General features: G+C 39.7%; 1 protein-coding gene and 2 long non-coding RNA genes across 8 annotated transcripts in view; 2 read left to right on the forward strand and 1 right to left on the reverse strand.

Annotated features, from left to right (window-relative positions):
- Positions 1-18692, forward strand: part of LOC112140513 — a 64800-nt gene extending 46108 nt beyond the window's left edge. For both annotated transcript variants that reach the window (XR_002918181.2, XR_004949282.1), the window contains one exon: positions 18097-18692. This is a non-coding gene — a long non-coding RNA (uncharacterized LOC112140513). The remainder of the gene's footprint in view (positions 1-18096) is intronic.
- The window catches only part of znf516 (zinc finger protein 516), a 66649-nt gene that overhangs the window by 32613 nt on the left and 6734 nt on the right, over positions 1-27302 (reverse strand). Inside the window, exon 1 of one of the 5 annotated variants that reach the window (XM_024263508.2) lies at positions 20905-21413. The exons of the other annotated variants lie outside the window; for them this stretch is intronic. The gene's annotated coding sequence lies outside the window, so the exon portion shown is untranslated. Of the gene's footprint in view, positions 1-20904; positions 21414-27302 lie in introns of those variants that run through there. 5 annotated transcript variants of the gene reach the window in all.
- Positions 11825-16562, forward strand: LOC118599782. Its single transcript, XR_004949283.1, has 2 exons — positions 11825-12803; positions 15940-16562. It is a non-coding gene; the product is annotated as an uncharacterized LOC118599782 (long non-coding RNA).

The raw sequence follows: 27302 nt of genomic DNA on the forward strand, positions 1-27302 counted from the left end.
TAAATGTAAATACATGAGCTAAAAATACAAGTAGCTATATTACTAAGTACAAACAATTGTGGTTTTGATCAAATAACATATTTATAATTTTTTTTCTTTTTTTACTTATGCACAAAACGAATGATATGAGTTACAAATCAAGAATTAATCCATTCCAAAGTTATCCACACATCCTAATTTATGCACAAATCAAGAATTACGCTTGCACAAATCTGAGTGAGTCTATTTTCTCTCCATAGATCCACTTCGCTGGACAATTCAAGCAAAATAACAATATTTTCATTCTTTGGGATTCTTAGAAGTGTTAAACTGATTTGTATTTACTAGAGATGCAACAATTCACTTTCCCCATGCTTTGGTTCAAACCTTGACTTTTGGGTCACAGTCTTGTTTTAGTACAATAAAAGCTCGTTTCCACTGAGCGGTGCGGTCGGGTTCAGTTTAGAATGGTCCAGGCGATTCCGGTGAGCGCTTCCACTCAAAGTTGAAGGCATGCGGGGTGTTGAGCGATTGCGTAGCTTTGAGTCATAGTACTGCGACTACAGGAAAAGCGAAGCGAACAACAAGAAAAGTCATCCGACAGCTCTTTTTTTTCCGCTTGGTTTTTGGTACTTCATATTCACAGAATTTCTGAATTTCATATTATTTGAGAGAAGATTGCAGGTGGTGAAGAGGAATACAGTCGCTATCCTCCACCAATCAATTAGTTTCAACAGTAGCTCCAACCTAACCGGTCTATTCTATTTTTCTACAACCAACGGGGCCAAAAATTGTATCGTTTTCTCTTTTTTTAATGGAAACACTCAAAATACCAGACTGGACCATAACTCAGTGGAAACAAGGATTATATCATTTGTGTAGAACAACTCAACAACAAAAACTTAAAATTTGTTTGTTTGTTTTTTTGCTTATCACTAAATCCTCTGTAAATTTACCACAATTGTTTGAGACTTTAAAATTCAAACATACTGGTATTCAGTAGGGATGCAACGACTCACAGTTTAATGGCGGAACATACAGTTTGGTTATAAACCAAGAATCGTGGCATCCTTAGTATTTACCGACATTTGTGAAACTAACTGCTACCCGAGCCTTCACCCACTTATAGCCCTCCCCCCATTCAGCTCCATCTGCTCTCTGTCTCCACCACCTCATGCCACTCATTAATACTTAGTAGTTTCTTCTCCTTCCAGTGACAAAAACAAGGGAGGATAATGACTTTATTTTCTATTACAGGGCCTTGCTGGCTCGGGGTTATCAAGGCTGAGAGGGGCTGAGACCCTTCAACAGTATAAGCCTGTCATCCAGCAGGCAGTCACATGTGCAAATTGAAATGTAATGAGATTAGCCACCATAAGGGAAACAATATGGGTCGCTAAAACACTGAGGCTACAAACAAAACAGAGCAGGAAGGACGTTTGGCTGAGAAGACTAAGATGACTGGCAATCATCGACACAGAGAAGTTTTCAAGGACCTATGAGACAATCCTAATAATAATGCTATTATGAATGTTGCTTCGCTGAAAGTAGTCGCTGAAGATTATGAAGCTTTTTGCTGAAAATGGTGACGTAATCTACTTAAATTGCTGGAATGATTTGCTTAAAAATACAAAAGCTATTTGCAAAAATGTGCTAAAAGACTGGAAATTTCACTAAAGAAGTTTACCTAAATTTCTATAGAATTTGTAGTAAAATTGCTTAAAAATCCCTAATACATGCCAGTCTTCCAAAAAAATTTAGTGTGTTGCTTAAATATGAGTTAAACTCCAAATAAGATGAAAAAACCTTAGTAGATGCCAAATTACTCACAAAAAATAAGTTGTTGCTTAAATACTACCTAAACTCCAAAATAGCCTAAAAGTCCTCAGTAAACTAAATTAGACAAAACAGTTAGCCTGTTGCTAAAATAGAAGCTAAACTCTAAATTAGCCTATAAAAACCTTAGAAGATAACAAATTTACCATAAACGTTAGCATGTTGCTGAAATATTAGTTAAACTCCAAATTAGCATAAAAAACCTCAGTAGATGCCAAGTTAGCCAAAAAAGCTAGCACATTGCTGAAATAGGCTACTAGCTAAACTCCAAAATAGCCTAAAATTCCTCAGTAAACAAACTAAACTCTAAATTAGCATATAGAAAAACCTCACTAAGTATAACAAATAAGCCAAAAATGTTAGCATGTTGCTAAAATATCAGGTAAACTTCAATTAAAAAAATACTATAAAAGGTTAAATCATAGCCCAAGAAAATCCTAAAAGGTTTGATGTTTATCTACTTAAAAATTTGGAAATGGAAGACTCATTCATTTCCTATGGGGCATATTTTGCTCAACATTTCAAAAACCTATAAAGATGAATGTCAAAAATACAAGCAGTAATGTCCTGAATGAGCTGAAATCGCTGAAAGTACCGAAAAATGTACGGAAAGGAGCAGGAGAATCAGTGTAACGTGAATGTTCACTGAGCAGTTACACAATTACACGGCCAAACAAAGAAAGAAACATTACACCAGAGATTTCAGGAAATGATCCACAAAAATAGACCTGCAGGTTTTTTAAACTCCTACTTTCATGTATAGAATTTGATTTAAAACATAAAAACTTCTTCTGAACTTGCAGAAAAACAGCCACCCTTCAACGCCATGACCTGCCTGACCTCTGCGGAGAAAGCTGCCATTAATGGACATTTAGGCTGCCCCACTATGAGTCACAGCCAGTGTACCAAGGACTACACTCAGCTGATAATGACTTCTGTGTCAAACAAAAACACCACCAGCACCACCAACCCCCACCTTCATCCAAACACGCACGGCCTCTTGTGTTCTGACTTCAGAACAGTTCGAAGCAGAAAGGGGAAAAGAGCAGGAAATCCGCTCGTATTTTCCCATCCATAGGCCACCTTTGTGTGGCGGCCTGCTCATATCTGTTTGACACACTCATGCAGACCACATGTGGAGAAAATCTTGAAACAAGGCGTGTTATTGAATTTTGCATGCATAAATGATTCTTATCTACACATCTCAATCTGTGTGTTTTTAACTCAAATGCTTAAAAATGAAAGTTTAAAATGGTTTTGTGTGGCAGTGAACACTTGAACTCAGTTCACACCAGCTCAGCAGCTGTTTGAACAGCTCCCTCTGGAGGCCACAGAGGCTGACTGCCTGAAGATCTGCCACCCTTCTTTTTCCCCCACACTCCTGCTCTGATCACTGCTGATTCCCTGAATCACCTGATCCAGCTAATCAGCAGCAATCAGAGAACGGACGACTGGAAAACAAGCTGGAAAAAAGGGTCAGGACCATGATCGATAACATCAAGAGGGACAGTCCCCTTTGGATAAAAGCAGAGATTCAAATCTAAGGAAATTCTTTTTTTTCCAGAAAAGGGTAGATTCTCTCCTCCGTTGATATTAGAAAGAGTCCCTTCTCTAGGTGAAGGAGTTTAAAAATTGGGGAATTCGGTTAAAAGTGTAGGATGATGTGGGGGACTGATTGGGCCATCAACAGTGATTAAGATCTAGGGCCGGTCCATGTCCGTGACACGATCCAGTACTGGGTTAGAGTACCAGTACTGGACACGTCCTGAGGACCAGTGTGCATCCCGTACCACATGTGTTACTGCATCTGGTACCGCATCCCGAGGGTTGCAGACCCTTGATTTTATGAACAACCAGCATGTCAAAAAACGACGAGTTGGGGACACCCAAACCATCAAAAAGTGACGCAGAGGGGTCTTTAACCAAATGTCAATACGGGATGACTTGGGGATGAGAATGTGTTGGAAACATGCACATACATGCATTTAGATAACTTTTTCATTGAAAGCAGTCAGTGACCGAGCCCGGTGTGAACGTAAGGGATATGGGTCCACAAAGTGGCGTAAAGATGGGAAATTAAAGTTGAGAGGAAAATATACAGAGACGACTTTCTGTTGGTATGAACGCACAAACACAAGCAAACATGCAGGAGAACTGAGGAATCAAGAAGGGAAACAGAGGAGGCTTTTCATGTCGTCCACACACATCTTTAGAAACTCCATCTGCACACTGTGGGCTTTTAAAACTGTCATACAGGCGGCATTGAAAGAATAACAGTCCATACAGAGAACTGCTCACACACGGACTCGTGGAGTAGAACACACAGAGAACACTTTACAAAACACACCACTGTCCTCTGTACAGTTGCTTATAAAGTAGAGACATTCAGTTCTCCGAAAGGAACAGGAGGGAAACTATGGGGTCTCAAACACACACTCTCGCACAAACACACACCCACACAGTGCAGTGCCAATGTATTCTCGGACTAATCAATAATCCATTATGAACAAACTGCTCTTCACCTTCCACCCTTCTCTGAACCGGCACACAAAGAGGGTCTGCTGTACGGCGGTGAGAGCGCAGCACAGCTGGAAAGGCGGCGCACACCCACACATGCACGAACGCCGTGTTTGTCAGGAACACACAAACTGAAGACTTAGAGGATCTTTTCTGGGGCGACAAGTTTGTCACCTGTGAACAAAAGCCAAAACAGAAAACCGTTGTGCAAAGTTTGTGGCTGTCAGCTCCGGTGACACCGATGCACGAACCCGGGATCAGGAGTCGTGACTGAAACTATGTCACACAGGTGGAGATACTGGGAATGACAGAAAAAGAAAAGCTCTGCTGTTGGGTTGAGTTTGTTTTCTTAGATGGTTTGCTTTGTTTGACAACAGTGACAGCTCACCTGAACAAGGATGTGGATCAAACAGGTGAACCCAGATTAGGATATCAGTTCACTTGCAGATGAACTCTGGTGTAGCTATAACTTACACAGTCTTATCAGCCGGCTAAAGTTACTTAACCCTTTAATACTCAAGCTTTCCCTCCAGTGTTGACATTCTTTGCACTACTATAACTCTTCAACCATTTACACGATCAACGTAATTCCAGTGGATTTTACGGTGGAAAAGGGAGGCCTTCAGCTGATATGCAACACTTTACAGCAGTGAAATGTTAATGAAATCAACGTATCGGTGGATTCTGATCACATAAATGGTCAGAGCTACGCTATGTCAAAGAGCATGTGCTATTTAGTAGGGGTGTGTACTGGTGCGAGTCACAAAACAATATGTATCACGATATTTTCCAAGACAATATTTTATTTTAGTTGTGACTGAAAAAACTTTATCTGAATATTAATACACCTCTCACATAAATAAAATTGTATTAAATATCTGAATCTCATATATAAGTTGCTTTTGAACAAGCAAATTCTTTTGGTAATTTATAAGAAATATTTTTTCAATACATTTTTCAGCAAGATGAAATGTGTTTTAACCAGAATTGTTCTATATCTAAGGTTGAGAAAATATGGTGCTTTTTATTTCCAACATTGCAAAATGTAGCTGAGCCGATACTTTTAAAATGGTCAAGGAGCTTGAACAGGTTCTTCCCAGAAACATTCAAGTGTGATGAAGGAGTATGAGAGGGTGGAGGACAACGCTTGAATGTTCCTAAGATGTTTTAGTTCACTCTTTCAGACCGTCTGCACTGAAACGCTGATTTTCCATTTTTCTCACATGCAGAAGTACACACGGATTTCACCGCAGTTTAAGCGTCAAAACTAAAGTAAGACGCTGAACTACATGTTTGCTTATAAATAATTAATTGAATATCATCTTGGCAGCATTTTAAATCAATATACGTATCGCCAAATGAAGTATTAAAACATTTTGCTGAATCGATATTTTCTTATTTAGGTGTCTGTGGCAACATCTCCAATGTTACACAACTTTATAATAGCAAAAGACGGTACAAAGGGGGGAATCTGAGGAAGCCTCAATCACAAAAACATATTGGCTGCACAAGCTATCAATACTGTGTTTTTTTTTTTTTTTTTTTAGTAAAACATTACAGTAGTCCCTCACTATTTCGCAGATAGTCTCGCAGGTTTTTTTGGGGTCCAGTTTTTTTATGCTTTTTCCCCCAGTGCATTCAGATTGGCTGTAGACCATTGTTTATTATTCTCCTTAATCTGTTGTGTCTCCTGTACAGAACACGTTCAGTTTGAAAAATAAATGTTTTAATTGTGAGCAAATCTTTGCTTTTCATTCTGTAATACAGGAGTTATACTCATAGGAAGGTCTGAACTCTGAGTATTTAACCCTTTAACATCGAAGCCAACGACGCCTAAAAAACACACACTCTTTGACATATTGTAACTTTTTGATCGTTTATGCCAACAAAAAAAAGAGAAAAGCGGTTTTGCATTACTGCGCTTTTGTCCACAACAGAACGAGCTAATGTATCATCGCTACCGTACAGTGTTTGCATTTTTTTTCTCTGCTTCAGCATCAGCCAGAATTAGGAGTGTAAACTCAATCGCACAGGAGGCCAAAACCCATCTTAGGTCGCGGGCCGAACAGGATAAACATTTATTGAATTCACTAAAACTAAACTTTTTAAAACTTTAAAAACGTAACTTTTTAACATAACTATGAATAATAAAAAGGCAGGAATATTATTCCAGAATAAATAACTTTCAATATTTAACTCTTAATAAAAATATACTTTGTCAAAATTATACAAGTTGGAAATAAGTGCAAGATAACATTGGGGAATTAATAACAATAAAGTAAAATGATCTGGCGGATCCGGCCCCCGGGCCTTGACTTTGACACATGTGGTGTAAACGGTTGACCTGGTGCGGTAGTTTAAAGAATGTAATCACTATGTCTACATTTTTGGTGCTAAAGGATTAAACAAGAGTGTTCATGTGTTCAAAATGTTCATGTGTGTCTTATAAACATGTAAAAATGTGAAGTCAGGGCTTTTACAGCCTTAAAACTTTAATACTCTTTAAACAATGAAAGGTTATTAGAACGTAACTCATTAGGGAACATGGTAATCAGGAATACCAACCTGAAACAGCATTTGGACATTTGTGATATTTTTAGGTGGTTTGGTCCAATTTAGTCTTTATTTTTACTCCCAAAGAGTTAATAAACAACAAACCAATTAAACTTCCTGTTAAATCAGGTTATTTAAAGCATCTTGATAGCTAATTGGCGTGATGGCATCTCGGCTCCACCTTCATTTTGAATCTTTTTACTTTTCATTTGCTCTGTTAGAGCAGGTCATCCTCATACCCAAGAGGAGAAGTAGGGTGGGGGACGCTTTGTGGCATTGTTGGGCTCTCAATTTTCCTTTCCATCACTGGTCCCATCCCTGCTCCCCCATCCCCTTAGACCCAGTCAGAACAATGGGGTCCACGCCGCACTGCTCCCCCCCTCGATAAATTTCCTGAGAAGCGCTCCTGCCTCCCTGCCTGGCCGCTCCGCTGCAGTGAGAAGGACGTTCGGCTCTCAGTTGATGTGTGTGTAGGAAGTAGCAGGTGTTTGCGTCACCACTGTCAACTTACATTTTAGTGACCCGCCCATAATAGCAGACGGGTCAGGACGGTTCTCAACCCAAAACTGACCCTGCTAAACAAAAAAGAGGATGAGTGAGAGTTTAGGTTTAATATCAACATGATTGGGAGGCTTTAATGACTCCATCTTTTGTCCAAAATACACATTTTGTAGGTTTGCTGTGATTTCTACAGCTCCTTTTGACCCTATAAAAACTTTACAATTTTCTTTGTCTTCACTTGTAAGACAAATCGAGGTAGACTAACCCCCCCCCCAAAGTTTAGTTGCATTCAAAGGCAGCAAGTGTCGTCTTTTCTCAAATCATCCTCAGCTTCCTCGGGGATTCACTGTGTTTGCTTTTAGTGTGTGTGTGGAGGCTTCCTCCCCCCTTCCTCCTGTTTTTCTCACACTGCTCGTTAACCCCTGGGTGCTCCTACCCAAAGAGCTCACCGCCGCCGCTGCCGCCCCCCTACCCGCCAAAGCCCGACCAACTCTTAAAGTGCCGCAGCATTCCTCACACACGTATGTATGCACGCCCTCCAATCTGCTGTCGGTGCGCAACCAACGCAGCTTCCATAAGTTTGCCCCGAGCGCTCCCGATGTGCAAGTTTTTAATCATTCAGAAGCCCGAAACTGAACTTCAACCAAACTTTGACCTCAACCTTAATCTCACCGCAAACACTAAATCCAAGTGGTAATCCCAAACTGTTGGACTGCATGTGAGGACGAGCAAAACGTTGTTACATAATGGCAGCTCTTTTTATCTTCACCGCAAGGACGGGCCTTTGAAGAACAGTCAGACTGATCAGTAAGCAAACAAAAACCCCACTAACCCTGTAAAGCCCAGTACAACTAAACGTAAAAATCACATTTTTTGGAATTAAAATGTTTTTTTAAAAGGGTTTTTACCATGCAAAACTTTTGAGTATTATAAAGTTAATTCCTTATATAAACAACCTCAAAGCGATATTTTGATCCATTCACACATTTCTGAGTATTCTTCTAAAAACCTGCGCTCTGAGCATCAGCCCCTCACAACCCACTAATACGAGCGGGTTCTCACGCACTGATGTCACAAAGAGAGACCCGCTCCTTTCAGAAGGAGTCTGGGCCGTCAGAATCGCCCCGAGACTAACACAAATACTAAATTTCTCTGCTCAGCTAGCTGTGATCATACTTCTGATTAGTACAAAAAAGTAACAAAAATAACTCATATTTCATAAATAATTTGTTCTTTAGTGTGCCAAAGACAATATATGATCATATATATGGATATAGTTTACTCCGAGAGACTTGAGAAAATGGAATATGCCCTGCAAACCTTTTCATGAAATCCACATTTTTTTCGCTATATAATTTTTTAGTGAGATATACATATTATAATTTATAATACATTGAGTGATTGATTCGTTTTGTTTGCAACAATGTTAGTTTAAGATGCAAAAAAATGTTCAGTAAAAAAAAAATCTTATTTACCCACCGTCTCAAATTGGATCCATATATTTTTAACATGATATAACTATTAAAAATATTTTTTCAACAAATTTAGCATTTTTTCAGTACAGAAAGTACTATTGAATAACAATAGATGAGCTATTCTCTGCATAAAGTTTTGCAAAATAGCCAAACGTTTTCCCGCCAAAAGTGTTCTTGAGATTTTATGGAGGCAGCCATTTTGAAAAAAGCAGGAAAAGTCTTTGTACTACCCCTAGTGGAAGGATGATGAACTACGGAGCAGAAACGTTTTATATGATGGGTCTTAATGGAAAATTTTGTTCATTCACATTAAGATAGGGCTCTCAGAAATGTGTAAATGAAATATGATACAAATGGTTATGAAACTAAATGTTGCTTTCACTTCATCGTCATAGAAAACTTTCTCACAATATGAGTGAAACCAAATCAAAGAGAGAACAGAAGTGGGTATAAAAAAACATACAATTGACTGTCGAAACGTCTCTGAAAAGCAGTGCAGCCAATCGAGGTGAGCAGGTTTGATTTGAATCGAAATTGAGAGTCCTCCATCTATTTTCAAAACACTCCCCACAAGGTCCACTCCTCCCCGAGCATCTTCCTCCTCTCCCTCCGTGTGCTCCCTCATCTATCTGCCTGCCTGGACCGCCTTCTGCATGCCAAATGAGCCTCTCTGAAGTGTCATTAGACCGGCAACCCCAACTCTTTCACAGTCCAACTTTCTGATAAAGCCGTTTCATTTCGCTCTGGTCAGGCTCTTAAGAAAATTTACGCGCACATTCACGCCAATCTCCGATGAACAGAACCCTCATATAAATGCAAATGTAATTTTAATTGGGCTGACTCGACAAATTAACATTAATAAGCCGCAGCTGATAAAATCTCCTTTGACATTTCGCACTGAAGGAGCAGAACCGACCAGTCCGTCGGCCGACAACAAAAGTTGTCAGTTGATGAAATTTTGGTGAGGAAAAGCTCCCAGTCGAATGTTTGCTATTCCTGCAGGTCTTTAAAGTGTGTCAGCGCGCGCGGCCGTTCTGTCCGAGAACCAAAATGGATTTTTCTGCCTGTCAGCAGCCATCGACGTATGCAGCGAGGAACAAATGCCCATGCTGAAGTGCTGCATTGATTCTTCTTTTCCTTCAGAGTTCAAATACTCTGTTTACTTAGATGAAAACTTAATATGTTCCTTGTTTTCAAACACGACTTTCACTGGAGGCAAAATTAAAAAAAACTCCCAAGTTTTCCAGATCAGAGATGAGCTCAGAGCAGGGCAGCAGATGTGTTTTTTGAGTTGTGTTGCTGTCCGAACACACACTCACAAGCACACACACACATATTGGCTGGCAGGATGGGAGCATTTTAACCATGATTCTTCCATAGAAAGAGTGTGGGCTCAACCAGACATCTAAAACAAAAGTACACACAGCAGAAGCTGTATTAAAAAAGCAATAGAAAGAATTAGAACTTTCTCAGAAAGACAGAATTATGACTATTTTCTTATCTCTGATAAGAAAAAAGATTAAGGTTGTGTGTTTTTCCCTTTCATATGACTTGATACTTGATACATCGTCAGTACAGATGATACGATACAGTCCAATTCCTTTACCTAAATGGATACGATACAGATATTTTTTATTCATTTTGTATTTAAAATTATAAATAAAAGAGCCTTTTAACAGAGAAACTCTTTTTTCTTATAGGACTTTTTATTTTAAGCAACAAAAATGAAATGTCATTCACGTAACAGCTTCTACCATTGACTGTATAAGAGAGCTGGACCGAGCGAGTGTGATGTCATCCATAGAAAGAGTCTTACTTCCGGTTCCAACCAAATTAAGTCAATTGAGTTGCAATTTTTCTTTTTTGCAATACAGAAGCCGCTGCGTTAGAACACGAAATTGTCAATAAGTATTGATTGGTCCAAGTTGGTCTAAGTCGGCGTTTCCAGGGCAACCAATCTCGCCAACAAGGGTGAGCTTGTTGGAACGCCACACCACTACCACTGGAAAGCAAGAACTGTCAATCAAACGTTTTGAATGTTTAACATGAGAAAATCTACTTTTATGGAGGCATCTGATTGGCTAGATTATAACTTGCAATAAAAAAAAAAACAGTGAAAAAAATGTTGAAAAAACAAAAAGGTTCATGGTTATTCTGACCAACAGAATGACAGTAATAGCTGTTTATTTCTCTATAGATTTCCATGGGATTTTGGCTTCTTGGAGCCAGCCGGTACTTCCTGTTTGGAACACGAGGGGGGACAGGTCACACAGTCCAGTTCTCATATACAGTTCAAACATATAATCCTGGCATTTGGGGGTTTTCAGACTGTTTTGTTCTTTGTCTGTCATTTTCATTTATTAATTTAGAATTTGTAGGGCTAAAAAAATGTTAGTGCACGAAACACACATCTCTCACTGTGGTTCACTTTACCTGTAATTGTTCCAACTTGGCAGAAGCAAACGTGTGATTTGACATCTTTTTGTTTTCTTATTAGAAACCCCAATCAATTGTATACCTTTTAACCAACATAATCTTGTTTGTTTATGTGGTTTTCCACCAATATTGTTTGTAACTTTCAGTGCTTGGTTGATTTGTTTTTATGCATATCTTTTATATGCTAGAAAAAAATAGATTAAAACAGGATTTTATAAATATTTTCTTTTAAAAAAAATCACACATCTGCCATCTTTTAGATGGATTTGTATTCAAATAGTGCACTTAATGATCACAGTAAAACAAATAATTCCATGTTTGCATGATTTCAGATTACACATCTGCAAACGATAACATATCATCATGCACCTGAGCTTTTCTATAGTTTTAGTGGGAATGCAAATGTGAGTTCACAGCAGTTTGCATGTACAGTATAGCAGCCCTGTGTGTGCAGGCGTGCTGCAGCTTCTGCTCAAATACACAAGAATAACTGAAAAAGAAGTTTGCTCCGGGCAGAAAGTAGGGCTGCGAGATGAGACAAAGCAGCACCGCAGGTCTTTATGTGGGACAAAAAGCAAATTTTCAGGTGAGTGTGCGGATGCGAGCGCGACACACTTCTTTCATGTGCAGACTGACGGGCCGTACCATCAGCGAGAGCCTATGCGGTGAGGTGGCCATGATGGATGGCTGCATGAAAAGAGCGAGATCCCATCTGGGTCAGATCTTATCAGGATGACTGATTCGCATTGATGAAATCACGCCGGCTTGTTAACCTGGCCAGCGGAAGAAAGTAAAACAGCGCAAAAGAAGGCAAAATCAGAAAAGCCAAGGGACCATATGAAGAACAGAAAAGGTCAGGGGAATAATGAACAGTGGGGGGCAGCATGAGAAATTTCGGTGATTAATCGTGACGTTGAGTTGGCAGGGGATGGATTGAGATAATAGGAGCTGACTGGAGAGAAGAAACAAATGGAAATGAGGAAGATTGAAACATCCAGACGATAAAACGGAGCTAAAAAGCTGAAAGAGTTTCATCCTTTGTCTGACAGAGAGAATGATGGGAAATGTACTCATCTAGTTCATTAGCATGTGTCTGGTGCTTGTAACTGTTGTGTCTCCAACAGTCTTCAAAACCCTCAACACGAGATAGAAATGACACCTTTTTTTGCTGCGTAACCACAGCACAGGAAATTGGCAAGGATCTTCTCTCAACTCTCTTCCAACAGTCCTGCAAAGACAATCTAGACACCCAAACCCGCCTCTCCTCACTACGCATATTCGAGTCTTAGGGTTTAGTCGAGGCGTGCTTGTGCAAAGGTGGCTGAGTGTGAGAATCGGCAAGACGTTCTTAGCTATTCATTCCATTGTGCTCCTGATTGATATTGAGCTCTGAAAACGTCAGGATTTATTGGACCGAGCTGTTATCAGAAACTTTTATTCCACAGCCACAGATACGATGCTGGGAACGTCAGTCTCCTGAGGTTCAACTGAAAGCGCTCGTTTCAGGTAAAACAACACCAGATGTAGCTTAATGGAGAAAATGACAAAGCTCGAAAATGAACAACACCTACAGAGGTTACTCGTGTCACATCCAAATGAAACAAATATTTTACATTCAAAGGGTTAATTGTCAAAACTCAAAGAGAAGCAGATGATTCAGGACAGGGGTCTCGAAGTGGCGGCTCCAAAGTCGATATTTTGCAGCCCCCACCCTAATATGAAAGTTTAATATCTACTAAGCAATATCTTCTGCATGTCCATGCTTCTTTGATGATCGCTTTGTATTTACAGTCATGTTTCAGCTTTATGCTTAAAACTTTACATTTGCTATTGTCGTTGGATCTGGTCTTCAGAAAAGTCCTTAGCAACAGTTGCTAGTGTTGTTAGCTAATGTTTCACAGGACACGCAGAAGATATTGCTTAATAGTACACAGACATGAACAAATGTTCAATAAACTTGTTCAGTAGACATTGACAATGGACCAAAGACATAAACAGGGGATGCAAAAACATATTTTAGGCACAAATGGAACTCCATCCATCATTTTCTGGACCTTATAAATCAATTTCCGTGTCCCTTCTAATGTTAGGCCAAGGCGTTGTAAACTCTGACCAGATCACCTGTCTGTCACAGGGTAACACACTCACATTTACAGCTATTGGGGGAATTTAATCATCAATTAACCGATGACACTTTCTTTCTTTTTTTTTTGACTGTGAGGGGAAATGGAAGTTTCCGGAGAAAACCCAGGGAGGACATGCAAACTCCACATAGAAAAGTCTCAACCGGGATTCAAACGAAAGTCTTCTTGCTTGGAAGTGAGAGTGCTAACAATACACCGCCATGTCAAAGATGTGGTCATTTGAAATTAAATATATGACACAAACAGAAGAAAACTGCATAATTTTACATTTTGAACTGGCTTGGGGGGAGGGGCAAAAGCCACAGAAAAGTTGTTACTTCTTTTCCTTTTAACCTCTTAGCACAAGAGTTTTAGCTCCAAAGTTCACATTCTTTCTACCACTGTAACTCAACTGTTGACGCAATTAACTTACTTCTTTTTACATCACTTTACAAAAACAAACTGAAATGTGTCCAGTCTGAATATATCTTTAAAACCATTAAAAAAAATCCACTAAGTGGAAAAATGGTTCTGCAGGAACTACTTCCTAGAACTGTTTGTGAAAAAGCATCGTCAAAGCTGTTGTTTCCTGAAATTGTGTTTCAGTCAACTAGATGAATTTTAGATGCTTCCATGCATTCAAGTCCTCTGCAGCAGGTCATGATGATGTCACATGACTTTCATGGCCGCAGAAACACCAATGTGTTCTAAAATTACACGAATTTAGAGCAAAACTTAAAAAAAAACTTAAAAATCTTGCTCCTTAAGACTAAAATCTTATTTTAAACTGCTCATAATTTATTTCCCAATAGTGACAACCTCACACGTTGATTCTAAATGTAATTTCACATTTGTAAACTAAAGACCATAAAATATTTCTTGAACCTGCTTTCAAATCCAGCTGCACTCAAGTGAAGACCTGCACGTCATGATTTTTATCACAACAGCCGCAGCCCACTGACGCAGTGAAACCCACACTGCCTCGGTTAGTCAATATAAACCCACTTTGTCCTAATTAAGGTGGCACAGCCAGATGGAGCTTAACCCAGCTTCCTTTAAAAAAAAGACACATCATTGAGGGGTTGCACAGTCTATCACAAACAACCACACTTTGGAGGAAAAACTGGAGAAAACTAGCTGTGCGTTCTCCCCTCAGGATGATCAGAAAAACCTGAAATTAGTCAAGTTATACACAGCTTGGTTTGAATGCTGTCCTAATGTACAATAGTGGCTTAAATGGGATGAGCCAAAAGCTGTTGAATGATTTGCTTTTACTACTCAGGCCAATCTACAAGATATTGAAATGAGCCTTCAGAGGCAGCCAGTTGATAAGGTCTTAGTTACAACTGCTCTTACGGGTGGATACGGACTGGGGGGTAAAAAATGGCAAATATGAGCCTGTAGAGTGAAAATGTTCATGCATATTTTATCTACGGGCATGCTGCGGGGGACAGGTTGTAACAAACTCTTCAACAACATGTCAGGGTAAGCAATGTTGAAGTTAGGTGAGAGGCAGGCGTGTCACATGCATGTGCTGAAATTCCTCAATTGTATTAGTCTTTTCGACCAAAAACAAGAGTATTTTTTTACCGAGTCAAATAATGACTTTTCAGGCGCCATCTTGTCTGCAAACAGATCCTCCTTGATACTAGCGCATGTCCGCCATCAACAGTTGAAAGATGCTTTCTGTAAAATGTCCAAACGGTGCAAATCTCGTGAATCTTGCTTCAGACTTTTTATTTCACAGCTTTATTCCGATGTTCGAGAGGCTTGGTGTCAAAAAATTCCAGCCAGGCACAAACCACGATTACTGATTTCTCCTTCATGATCAGTTTCCAAACGGTTGGCACTTCCGTGAATTAAAAGGGATGCCGTCCATGTTAGTGCCAAATCCAAATCCCTGATTGGTCAGGTGGTGTCACTTTCAATACACGTTCAGTGGATGAGCGTTTTGCACATAGAGCCCAAAAAAGGTCTTAAAAATGTGAGTGAGTGTGGAAGCCTGACACGTGCATATATGCTCATTTACGAAGACTTCTCTGTGAATGTGGTCACTTGAATATGCTTTGCTGGGAGTCGTGTGATTGTAGCTTGACTATTAGAAATGAGAACTATCAGTGTACTACAGATGTCCTACAGCCACTTATGGATCACATGCAGCATTTGCACACAATCAGGAAGGAGCCAGTACACACACCTTACTAATGACTAGAGTGTGGTGTTGGGCCATCGTACATCAGCATCACCTTTGTATGTAACTTAAACACTTCACCATACACTTATCACACGCATAACAATCTTATGTTCTATTTGGGAGCTGCAAGACACTCTCTTTTAAATGTGGGAACGCTTGTCTTTGACACCCACAGCACCTGTACCGGTCTATGTGACATAAAGTTACACAGTGTCACCTTCAAACATGACACTGTTTTAGATTTCAACATGTAAAAAAAAAAAAAGATTTCAACAAGTAAAATCAGAAAGATAAAAACTAATTAGAGGCTTGAATGGGTTTGCAGGACTCTGAAGTCCACCTCATCCAGAGGAGCAGCTCTGGGTGTTGTAGGCGAGGGCAAATGTTGCATCAAGCAGTCATGTTTGCACAGCAGCTTTCCTTGGAGAGGCTGGAGCCATCCGGTGGGAGTCACCTGTATTAGTCAACGCTGGAAACCACTCTGAGGGCCACAAGATCGAGCCCTTTTCTCCACGCCGCTTTGGTGGGCAGCATCACAAAACACCGCGCTGAGCAGAGACTGCTACAAATGGAGTGGACTCATTTACACGATGCCTATTGGTTAACTCTACGGTATCTGCATGACTCCAAGACAGGCAAATCAACCGGAGCAGAGAAGGTCTGAACCAGGAGAAACAGCTTTTGTTCAATGACGCAAAGATGGCTGCGGCGAGCTGCTTCGCTTCAAGGAAAGAAATACAGTTTGAAACATAAAGACAGAGGTTAGAAAGCTTAATTGATTACCTGTTAACTGTTAATCAATAATTCTAATGTGTCATTCTGTGATGGTAGGTAATTTAGAATAAAAAACTGAAACCAGAAGCTTTTTCCTCTCAGATTTGGAATTTAGTAAACAAGGAAGAAACATGAAAATTGGCAGGAATTAAAAAAAATAAAAAAGAAAAAAAAGAAAAGTCAGAAATTTGGCACGGGTGCATCTGCTGATTGCTGCTAGAAGCACAGAACCTAATACATCCAAGGATATCACACAGATCTATTTGGCACTGCCTGCTGCTCAGGTACCTCATCTAAGCATCCCAACTGCTTCAGGGATTCAGGCCGGCTTGTCCAAAATATCCAAACGGAGCGGAGCAGCCTGTTCACACCTTTACATTCAGTGCAGCATCGACATTTGTCCACACCAGAGATTCATTTCCATCTAGGTCACCAAACTCACACATGTATTTTCAGTTTTAAAAAAGTTACAATGCTTTTTTAGTTTTCCACACTCACATTAACTGTTTGCTTCCCAGTACAGCATATATTTAACCCCCCAAAATTTAGTCAATGTTTTTTTATTCTAGTTTTACATATCATTTCTGCGTTTTTTCAAGAAAAGGAATGGCTTTCTGCCCATCTTCAAGTCTATTAACTGTGCGGTTTTTTGCAGTTGCTCAGGTATAATCTGATGGGATTAGCAGCTATGCTCTTTAAATAGAGTTGTGCATCCAGGGATTAGATGATCACAGTCAGTGGCACTAAGGAGCAACAGATTTTCATTTAGGTGGTCCCATTTTAAAAACAGGAGCGGCACAAGTGTAGTGGTGGTCCTATTTACTGCTCAATGTTTATATATTAAATGAAAACTTGAGAAATATATATATATATATCTTTTTTTTTAAGTAGGGAGTAAAATACTGGGAAAAAAAAGGTTTCTAGGGTCTGTTAAAGTCCTATTCCGATCATCTTTTGATCTATTTTAAAGGCGTTTCCAGTGCTCTTTTAATAACAATTTTGCAGTTTTTAGCCAAATCAAAAAACTTATTTTTCTAGAACATACTTTTAGCAGAAGCTCATTAGAAATTCACCTCTGAGTTGTAACCAGGACTGTTGGCATGGAGCAACCCCACCCCCACTTCCCATTATCCATTTCTTTACACACTTTCCCGCTAGCTTACAGCCCCTCACAACCCTAAACTAACATTACCGGTGCAACAAAAATTTCGAGCAATATCAGAGCAATCCAGCCGTACAGTTTGGATCCAGATATCAGCTCAGACAAGGAAAACAAAGACCTACATGGATCTATTTGTCTGCAAGTGGATGCATCAGAATGCTACGTCACATTTTTTTTACGATTAATTTCCTTTAAATATGTTGTCCATCATGAGGAAAATGCCACAAAAACCCCCTTTTTATCAGAGTGGGTCTTTAACTAGCGTGGTCTCTTAGGGGCAGGTGGTGAAAAGGCTGGGCAGAAACAGCGGGGGGGCAGCCCCCCACCCCGCCCTAACAACCCTGTTCACATCTGGATACAATGCAGAAACAAGGCCAGGAGAATAGCTGAAGGGAGGGTGCTCTGGTGTGGATTCTGACAGGGGGATTCTTCTGTAGACATTCAGGCTGCTCCTGCTGCAAGTGCTGGTGGATGTAAGACTGAGTGCTGGTGTAGGGGGGGGTGCATGTAAAGCTCCTCATCTTTGGTCTCATCTTTCCTGTGTAGTTGAGTGCAAAGCCCCCCGAGCAACAGACGGACCGAAGGGCAGCTGGGATCCCAGGCAGGCGGGAAGAACGGCGAGGGAGCGCAGATACCGGCTGAAGCAACAAAATCCAGCTTTGCTTCTTTTTGACACAAATCACTGGAGTATCTCTGCCTTTGTTTAGACAAAGATTGACGAAGTGAAACAGGAAATCCAAATCAGAACTAGTATTATTGCACAAATACTGTACTTCCTTCTTGTAAAATCCTCATCTTGTATGTAAAATATAAGTGCATCTTAACTTCAGAAAGGTCAAACCGAACCAGGATGTTAGCAGTTCGAGGTTAAACTTGTTGGCTTTCAAAAACCGCTATGTTCTAAAAAAAATTCTAAAAAAAGGAAGTTCTGCATTAGCACCTTCATTTTGTTCAAAAAAACAAACATTTCTATGTTTTGCACATTTTTAAGCGATATTTGCACCATTCAATTTAAAGCTCAAACAAAAGAAAACTTGGACAATTTACAACAGCTGTCATAAGTTTAGGATGAAATCCTGGAAATAAAATCTTATTCCTGTAAAGTACATTCATTTATGTCATTGTAAAACTGTCCAAAAATACAGTGAGTACTTCTGTGTCTTTACCCCAACCTGCTTTAACGTTACACTATAGCTATGTCCAAATTCCCTCCTCACTCCATAGCTACTAAAAAACTATAGTGAGGAACGTCACTGATTTCCCAGAGTAAAAACCTAATAAATATAAACATTTTATAAAGACTATTTATGAATCCACAGTGTTCAAAGGATGAAAACATGAATAATGTATAAAAGATAAATTAAACATTTTTTTCATACGAAAAAATGGTTCAAACGCAATGCATTGTGGTCTATATTTAACAATCTAGTGAGCATTAATGCACACTAGTTTTTCGGAGAGACTTCTGGGAAATTTCTAGCTCACTGGATTTTAGATATCTAGATTTGGAATCCCTGACAAAATGGGGAATGCCCTATATAGTGCACAATGTAGCGAATAGTGAAGGAATTCAGACCATTGACAGTAGATGAGGACTGGACAGAGTGATTGTGACATCACCTATGGAAAATGCTTTTACTTCCGGCTCCAGCAAAATGAAGCCAATTCAGTCGCCATTTTTCCATGATACAGACGTCACCATGTTGGAGCCAGACGACAGCGGTAGGACTCAACGTTCCTATGGCAACTGCAGTCGCCAATCACTAGTGAGCTTGTTCATAGTCCACACCCCTTTAGACTATTATTTTTGAAATTAAATACGTTTATTTTTATTTGTCAAAAATTTGTCAAGGGCCAATAGTCAGTACTTTTAAAGCCCCATTTATAGAGGTAAACGGCCAAAAGAGTTGATTCAGGGTTTGGTTTCCTTTTAAAAAATATATTAGAGGAAGACTTGTTGTTCTGACAAATAGAATGACTGAGTAATAACTGTTTATTTCTTTATAGAAGTCTATGGAATTTTGGCTTCTTGGAACCAGCAGGTACTTCAAGTTTGGAACACCGTGGGAGGGATTACTCAGTCCAGTTTTCATATACAGTCAATGATTCAGAGACAATCTAAGTCCTAGACGTATGTGTTGGACACTAGTTTTCAAAAAGAAACTTCCTTTAGAATTGTAAACAAAGCAAACGTAAGCTAACAAATGTTTTTTTTTGTCTGCGACTCAGGTGACCCAGAGACCAGAACTGGTACGCAGCGTGGGGATCAGGGACCACTGGCTTAGAGTATATAGAATATGAAGATAATTCACAATGGTCAAACCAGAACTTTTTCATGGGGTCTGATCAAGGTAACGTCCAGATTCAGAGTAAAAAATACATGTTTGCTGCACTGTCTGCAAATAACTACACACTAGGGCAGCCATGGTGCAGAGGTAGAGTGGTCAACCTCTGATTAGAAGATCAAAGTTCATTCCCACTCCACAGTCTTGTGTCTTAAGCCTCGTTTCCACTAGGTGGTCCGGTATGGGAGGAGGAGTACAGGACGGACCAGTTAATTCTGGCGAGCGTTTCCACTCAGTTAAGCCTCGCTTCCACTGAGTGGTTTGTTTTTACAGCATGTGTGGTGTAGACCGCTAGCCTGTCGTTGCACTGTGACGACTAGAAAACCAACAGCAATGGAGGTCAACCAGCAGCTCGTCTTTTTCTATTGATTGATTTTTTGTACATTGTGTAGAATAAGAATAGATTGTTTGAAAGAAGATTGCGGGCAGCTAAGAATATTATAATGAGGAAAACGGAAATGCATCATCATCACTTTCTGTCAATCAGCGGATGGCTACAGCAACTCCGCTCCAACTATCCCGTTCCATTTTTCTATAGACCTTCAACGGATGGGGGCCCCCAAGAGGTACGGCTCGGTTCTGTATACTGGGTTCATTTAACAATGGAAACGCTCAAAATACCGGACCGTACCAGATTGCTCAGTGGAAACAAGGCTATAGTGTCCTTGAGCATTGCTCCTGATGGTTATAGGCTGGCGCCAGTGTTCTGCAGTGAAGCCGCCACCAGTGTGTGAATGTGACTGTAAAGCACTTTAGGCCTTCAAGGAAGGCAGTACAGCGCTATATATAAGTACACGCCATTTTTACTTAAAGGAATTAAGACAGATTGTTCAAATGTAATTATACCTCCTACACTTCAGTTGTCTCCTGTTGAGATGATTCTGCTCCTTCATCCTCACTGCACTCTTAATGCTAGCTGCTGAGCTCTGCCTCTGATACTCCTGTTTATTTTGGGTGAGCTCAGTAGCCCCTGGGTCACCATCCTCCTCCTCCTCCTCCTCCTCCTCACCTCTGTCCTCAGTGACCCTGCAGCCTGCTTGACCCTCCTGGAGTGCCTCTTGTTACTACTTCCTCTATGGCTCCTCATGCCCCCCTCCCTCCCCGCAGAAACAAGAAAATGTGGCTCTCCTCCTGACAGCGGCGTCTCACTTAACTTCAATCCACAGACGACTCCCTCTATTATTTAAATGCTCAAAAGTGTGTTATTTTGCCTTTGATTCATTTATGAAGGACCCCGGGAAAAAATAGGGGAAGCCAGGAGTCGGACTGGCCTTGTATTCCAGCTGAAGTGACTCTGCCCTACACTGGAGGGGCATTTTTCTTCTTTTCCCAAAGCGAAAACAACATAATGAGTTCTGCTTTCCTAAAAGACAGCGCCGGCCCATGCTCGGGCAGGAACTAATTCCCCGACTCACCGTTGTAGATTTTAGGTTACATCTCCCTAATTAAGTGTATAAATCATAAAGTTTTTCTCTTTAATGGTCGTCAAAATCCTATCCATTTATCCTTCTCTCTCCACACAAACACAGTGGCAAGGTTAGGCTGACATCAGTGGCTAACGATCAGTTCCTCTGTGGGCTGAATGATTAGCTGCAGTGGCCTGGGGACATTTCCAGCTTGTTTCCCTTAGTTAGTCAGACACGCAACATCACTGGCCTTTAGCTGGATCTAACTACATCAACTCCAGTCCATTCTTTCTGATTCAGCACAACTACAAAGAGGAGGGGGAGCGGGGGCATCAACAGAGGATGTTAACAATGCAGTTGTTAACATGTAGTGAAACTATTAGGTCTGGGAATCACTGAGTACCTCATGATACACGGCTCACCATATCGATGGTATCACAATACTGTAATAATTGGTAAAAATCATCTCTAATAACTCACTGTATATACGAAGAACACATATTTTTAGGAAAATATATCCCCATTTGATTTTAATTTAAACAGTCACTCATTTTTAACAGTCACTTTTTGTGCAACATTGTTGAAATCAGTAAAACCATGTCTTTGACAAGCATTGACACAAATTGAATTGGAATTACCTTAAAAATCAGTGTTAACAATAGTAAACATGAACAGCAGTGCCACTACTTAGCACAAAATTGTTGTAAACAACAGAACAACAATGAAATAGTTGTGTAACTGCTTAGTAAGCATTCAAACTATCGTGATTCTCCTGCTCTTTTCTTTACGTTTTTCGGCACGTAAAAACTCAATCACACATTCAGCGATTTCAACAATCTTGGTATCAAAACATTCAAGTTGTTAATAAACTTTATAGTTTTTGAAATATTGAACAAAATAAGCCCCGTAGGAAATGAATGAGAAAGTCTTCAAATACCAGAATTTTAAGTAGATTAGCAACAAGCCTTTAAATATATTCATGGGCTATGTTTCAATCTTTTATAGTAATTTTCCAAAAAATTGGAGTTTAACTAATATTTTTAGCAACATGCTAACATTTTTCGCTAATTTGTTTATTTACTGAGGTTTTTATTGACTAATTTAGAGCTTAGCTTCTATGTTAGCAACAGGCTAACACTTTTGTCTAATAGAGTTTACTGAGGAATTTTAGGCTATTTTGGAGTTTAGCTAGCAACATATTTAAGAAATGTGCTACCTTTGCGGGGGGGTTTTGTGACTAATTTGGCATCTACTGAGCTCTTTATGCTAATTTTGAGTTTAGCTAATATTTTAGCAACAGCCTAACAATTTTGGCTAATTTATTATCTACTGTGGATAATATGTGCCAATTTAGACTTTAGCTTCTATTTTAGCAACAAGCTAACATTTTTGACCAATTTAGTTTACTGAAGACTTTTGGGCTATTTTGGAGTTTAGGTAATTGCCTATTTAAGCAATGTGCTAGCTTTGTGGGCTAATTTGGCATCTCCTGAGGTTTTATAGGATAACTTAGAGTTAAGCTTTTATTATAGTAACAAAGAAAATGTTTTTGACTATTTTAGTTTACTGAGGAATTTTAGTAGATTTTGGAGTTTAGCTAGAATTTAAGCAAAGAGCTAGGTTTTTTGGTTTGTTTTGTTTTGTTTTTTTGGCTAATTTGGCGTCTACTAAGCTTTTTGGGGCTAATTTGGAGTTCAGCTCATATTTATGCAACACACTAAATATTATTGGAAAGTTGGCACGTCTCAGGGACTTTTAAGCATTTTTACAACAAATTTTTCAAAAAATTAGGTCAACTTTAGAACTCTTAGTTCTTTAACGAAATTTCCAGTCTTTCAGCAAATTTAACATTTTGCAAATAGCTTTTACATTTTCAGCAAATCCCTTCAGCAATTTAAGTAAATTGTGTCACCATATTCTGCAAGAAGTTTCAGCATCTACAGTGACTACTTTCAGCAAAAAGCATTCACACTAGCATTATTGCAGGTAATGCAACTTTTCTAGTTCAAGTAGCTGCCAGGCACATTGTTCCCTGCAACAGTCCGTCTCACAACGTGCTCCACCATCTTCCTCTGAAGGAACGTCTCACCAAAGGATGATGAATATAACGTTTTAAAGCCTCTTCAAACGAGAATAAAAGATTTAAACTAAGTGAGAACACATCGAAAATCAATCAAAGGACTACATTTTCGGGATATATTGCAGTATCGATATTTTAGCACACCTCTAGAAACTACAACTTTCATTCCAGCATGTGTGTGCCGACGTTTCTGCTCTGTGTGTGTGGGACACATGATGGCGGTTGGTATTTGCATCAGAGTGAAACTGAAGTGGGAATGACGTTTTATTTTTAAAAGAGCGTTCCATGACTTCTTCTTTTTTATCTTGCTTCCAATCGCCAACCTGAGATATTTACGTCTGCTCCTGTTCCCCTTCTGCTTCCATCACTTCCCAGAAATCACCAGCCGAACAAGTCTGTAGCTCTGCTTCAGTTCCTATGAAGGGGTTCATCTTTTCTCCCAGTCCATGTCATTTCTGCCAACTTCTGCTTTTTGTTCTAAAAAGTTGGGTTTCCTGCACACAGTTGGGTTTTCCCCCTTGAACACACTGAAACAAAACCAATAGATCAACAGTCTTTTTTATTTGACATCTCCACTCTGGCTAATATCATGTTTGTTAAGTGGAACTGAGTGCTAAAAAGGAGCCTCTCTGCTTCGGGAACAGATCTCCCAACCCCCACTGGCTCCTAATGCCCTCTGGGCTGCTGTGAGTTTGGATTAAGTTTGGGTGCCATGTCGCCTCCCTGCTGATCGGCACAAACACCGTCCCCTTTACTCTAAACTGTTTGCATAGTCTTCATCTACCAAATATGAACTAAGAAAGCGGCCGATCCTGTCCAAACTGGACAGACGAGGTTGCAAATGATCTCCAAGAAAAGCTGGTTTTACATCTGATTAGTCATTTCTAAACAGGATTGTGTTGGAAACGCAAAAATATGCTTATAATGATTCATTATCATCCCACTAAAAAAAAAAAAAAAAACCAGCATGCCTTTTTTTTAATTAAACTAATTACCTCAGAGGGGTTTAATAAAGACAAATCAGTCAAAATAAAAGCTTTCCAAATTTCCTATTTAACAGCATCTAATTAAGCATGAGTGTGTAAAGCAGTGGATCGATAATGGTAGTCCACCACGGTGACATCTGGACCGGACAAAGAGATCTGCTCCCGCTGCAGCTCTCTGCCTCCCTCTCAATCCCCGATCACGGCCACGTGGTTCTGCAGGCTGCTTCTCCCAGCTAAGCTTATTTCTCTTCTTTAATCCTGCAGCAATCACAGCAACAATGCTGAGCGCTGCTTCACAGGGAAATGGCCAAAATCTATTAACTTTCATCAGTGAGTCAGCTCAGACCCCATAAGCACAACCTGGTCAATCCAGCATCATCAACTCAGTTTGTGTTTGAATAACTTTCAGTAAAACTTTGATAAAATCCCAAATGGTCTTTGTCGGTTTTGGGGAAAAACTCTGGACTGTGCGATGGCTTTTGAGCTGCATCTGTCACATCAGTCCACTGATGAATGCGTTCGATATCCCATCCCAGTTATCAGATTATCAGACACTCAGTGTGGGCCAACTCTGTTCAAAGAGATGGGGACAGCCGTCCTGCGGCTGCAAAATACATAATTTAACTTTAGCCAACAAACAAAGAGGAAACGTCTACAAAGCGAACATGTAACTAGGACAATGCAATAAATCAATTTCATCGATTATTGTATTTTTTTTACTATAAGTTGCTCAGAGGTAAAAGTTGTAGCAGCCAAAAAAACAATAATTAAGAAGGAAAAAAATCATATCTAAGTCGCACTTTTGATAAAAACGTTTCTAATAAAATAAAAGAATCAGAACGGACATTTGTAGCATAAAGAACATGCCAACAAGTCAAATCATTTTTTTGTATCACTGCAAATCATTAAATTCATTGAATTCTTCATCCTCTGTGTTAGTCTGTGTCAGTGCTGGGCGATACGGAAAGAAATGTATATCATGATATGGATTATTTTACCTCACAATAACAATATACATCACGATATACCACAATAAAATATTTTTTCAGTTATTCTCTGAAAAAATTGACAAAAATGTAACTTTCTCTGACTTTATTTTTCCAAGTAACATGTAACTGAATGAGATAAATTACTATGAAAACACATTTTTGCACAAAGATTCCACAATAAAAATGAACAAAAAAAATGATATAAGAGAAATGTCACATTAGACACTTTTTTATCCCCCACATGATATGTATCGTCATATTTCCCAGCACTTCTCTGTGTCACTTTGAAACAATTTTGCCTTGTCTGAATTGCGATACCTGAACAACTAGCAAAACAAAAAACAACTAATACAACATTTCCATTTCACTGCAACATTTTTATTCAAATAAAAGTCAAATAACTTAAATAATACTCCAAGTAACCCTTGTCTATGGGACGCATATATCTGACAAAAAGGAGTCCAAACAAGTGGTCAACAAAGTGAAGAAGTCAATCCGATTGGTCATCAATGAAATGAAGGCATTCATCCAACTGGTCACTGAGATGAAGGGTTTCAACTTATGGTCAATGTCATGAAGGGGTTCTACCGATTGGTCAATGTCATGAAGGGGTTCAACCGATTGATTGGTCAATGACATGAAGGGGTTCTTCCGATTGGTCAATGACATGAAGGGGTTCTACCGATTGGTCAATGTCATGAAGGGGTTCAACCGATTGGTCAGTGACATGAAGGGGTTCTACCGACTGGTCAATGACATGAAAGAGTCAATCAAATTGGTCAACGACATGAAGGGGTTCTTCCGATTGGTCAACGACATGAAGGGGTTCTTCTTATTGGTGAATATCATGACGGCGTCAATCCGATTGATCAACAACATAAAGGGGTTCGTCTGATTGGTCAACAACATGAGGAAGTTATTCTTTAACGACATTAAGGGGTCAATCCGATTGGTCAATCACATGAAGGGGTTCATCTGATTGGTTAACGTCCGAAAGAACTATTTGATTCGTTAAATACTTCGAGTTGCGATGACACAATAAACATTAACTTATTACAGTTTACACCGTCCTTTGTGTTACGCGTTTTGTACTGGCTGATGTTGCGATGGCGATAAATGTGCGATTTATTGTACAGGGCTATTGCTCATGCCTACACATAACACACACTTACCGTGCATGTCGTTTTCAAATAAACGAAAGGGAAACATTGTTTTATTCATTGTGACACAGCTTTCTTTGTAGTACTAAAAAGTGTTTTTACACATTCAGAGCAGGAAATTCCAGAAAAGGAGGAATACATACAGATAATAACTTCTGCCATCATTGAAGTATGTGAGAAATGTGCTCCTGTGTGTCATCTCAAAATGACTGCACTTCCTATAAAGGTGAGTGCTCTTATCGAGTTTCTTTTAGGGAACAAGGTCAAGTGTTTACTGCTGTCAGTAAACAAGTCCAAATAGAAGTTTTGGTGATCAAAAACAGAACTCTGTCTGCTCTGTCTTTAGGTAATGTCTCCTCTGTTAAACCCAGGTAAAACAAACTAAGGCAAGGCAGAGGAAAAACAAAAGCAGGTGAAGCCACACCAAGAGCAAAGTTTGTGGGTAATTCTTGGATCTTTGAGGGGTTTTCCACCCCAGCACTTTGGGAAAAAACGTTTGAATCCTCATCAAACTAACACAAAAAATTCTGAAAGGTGCATGAAAAAAGCAGCCTCCTCAATAGTTGCAGAATAAAATGGCCCTGAGCCTAATTCCTTCCCTTCTCTCTGCTTGCACCTCCCCTAGCCTCCACCAACCCTAACCCTTTGACCCCTCTCCTATCTTAATCCTCTGATTACTGCATCATTTTCTTGGGCTGGGAGCTCGACAGCTATCGGGCTTCATGGTTTAGTACCTGGACAGTCTTGCTTGGCTTGGCAGAAACTGTGTGCCTCACTAGAGCAGGA

This window comes from Oryzias melastigma, linkage group LG16, assembly GCF_002922805.2.
Source record: "Oryzias melastigma strain HK-1 linkage group LG16, ASM292280v2, whole genome shotgun sequence".
Taxonomy (NCBI): Eukaryota; Metazoa; Chordata; class Actinopteri; order Beloniformes; family Adrianichthyidae; genus Oryzias; species Oryzias melastigma.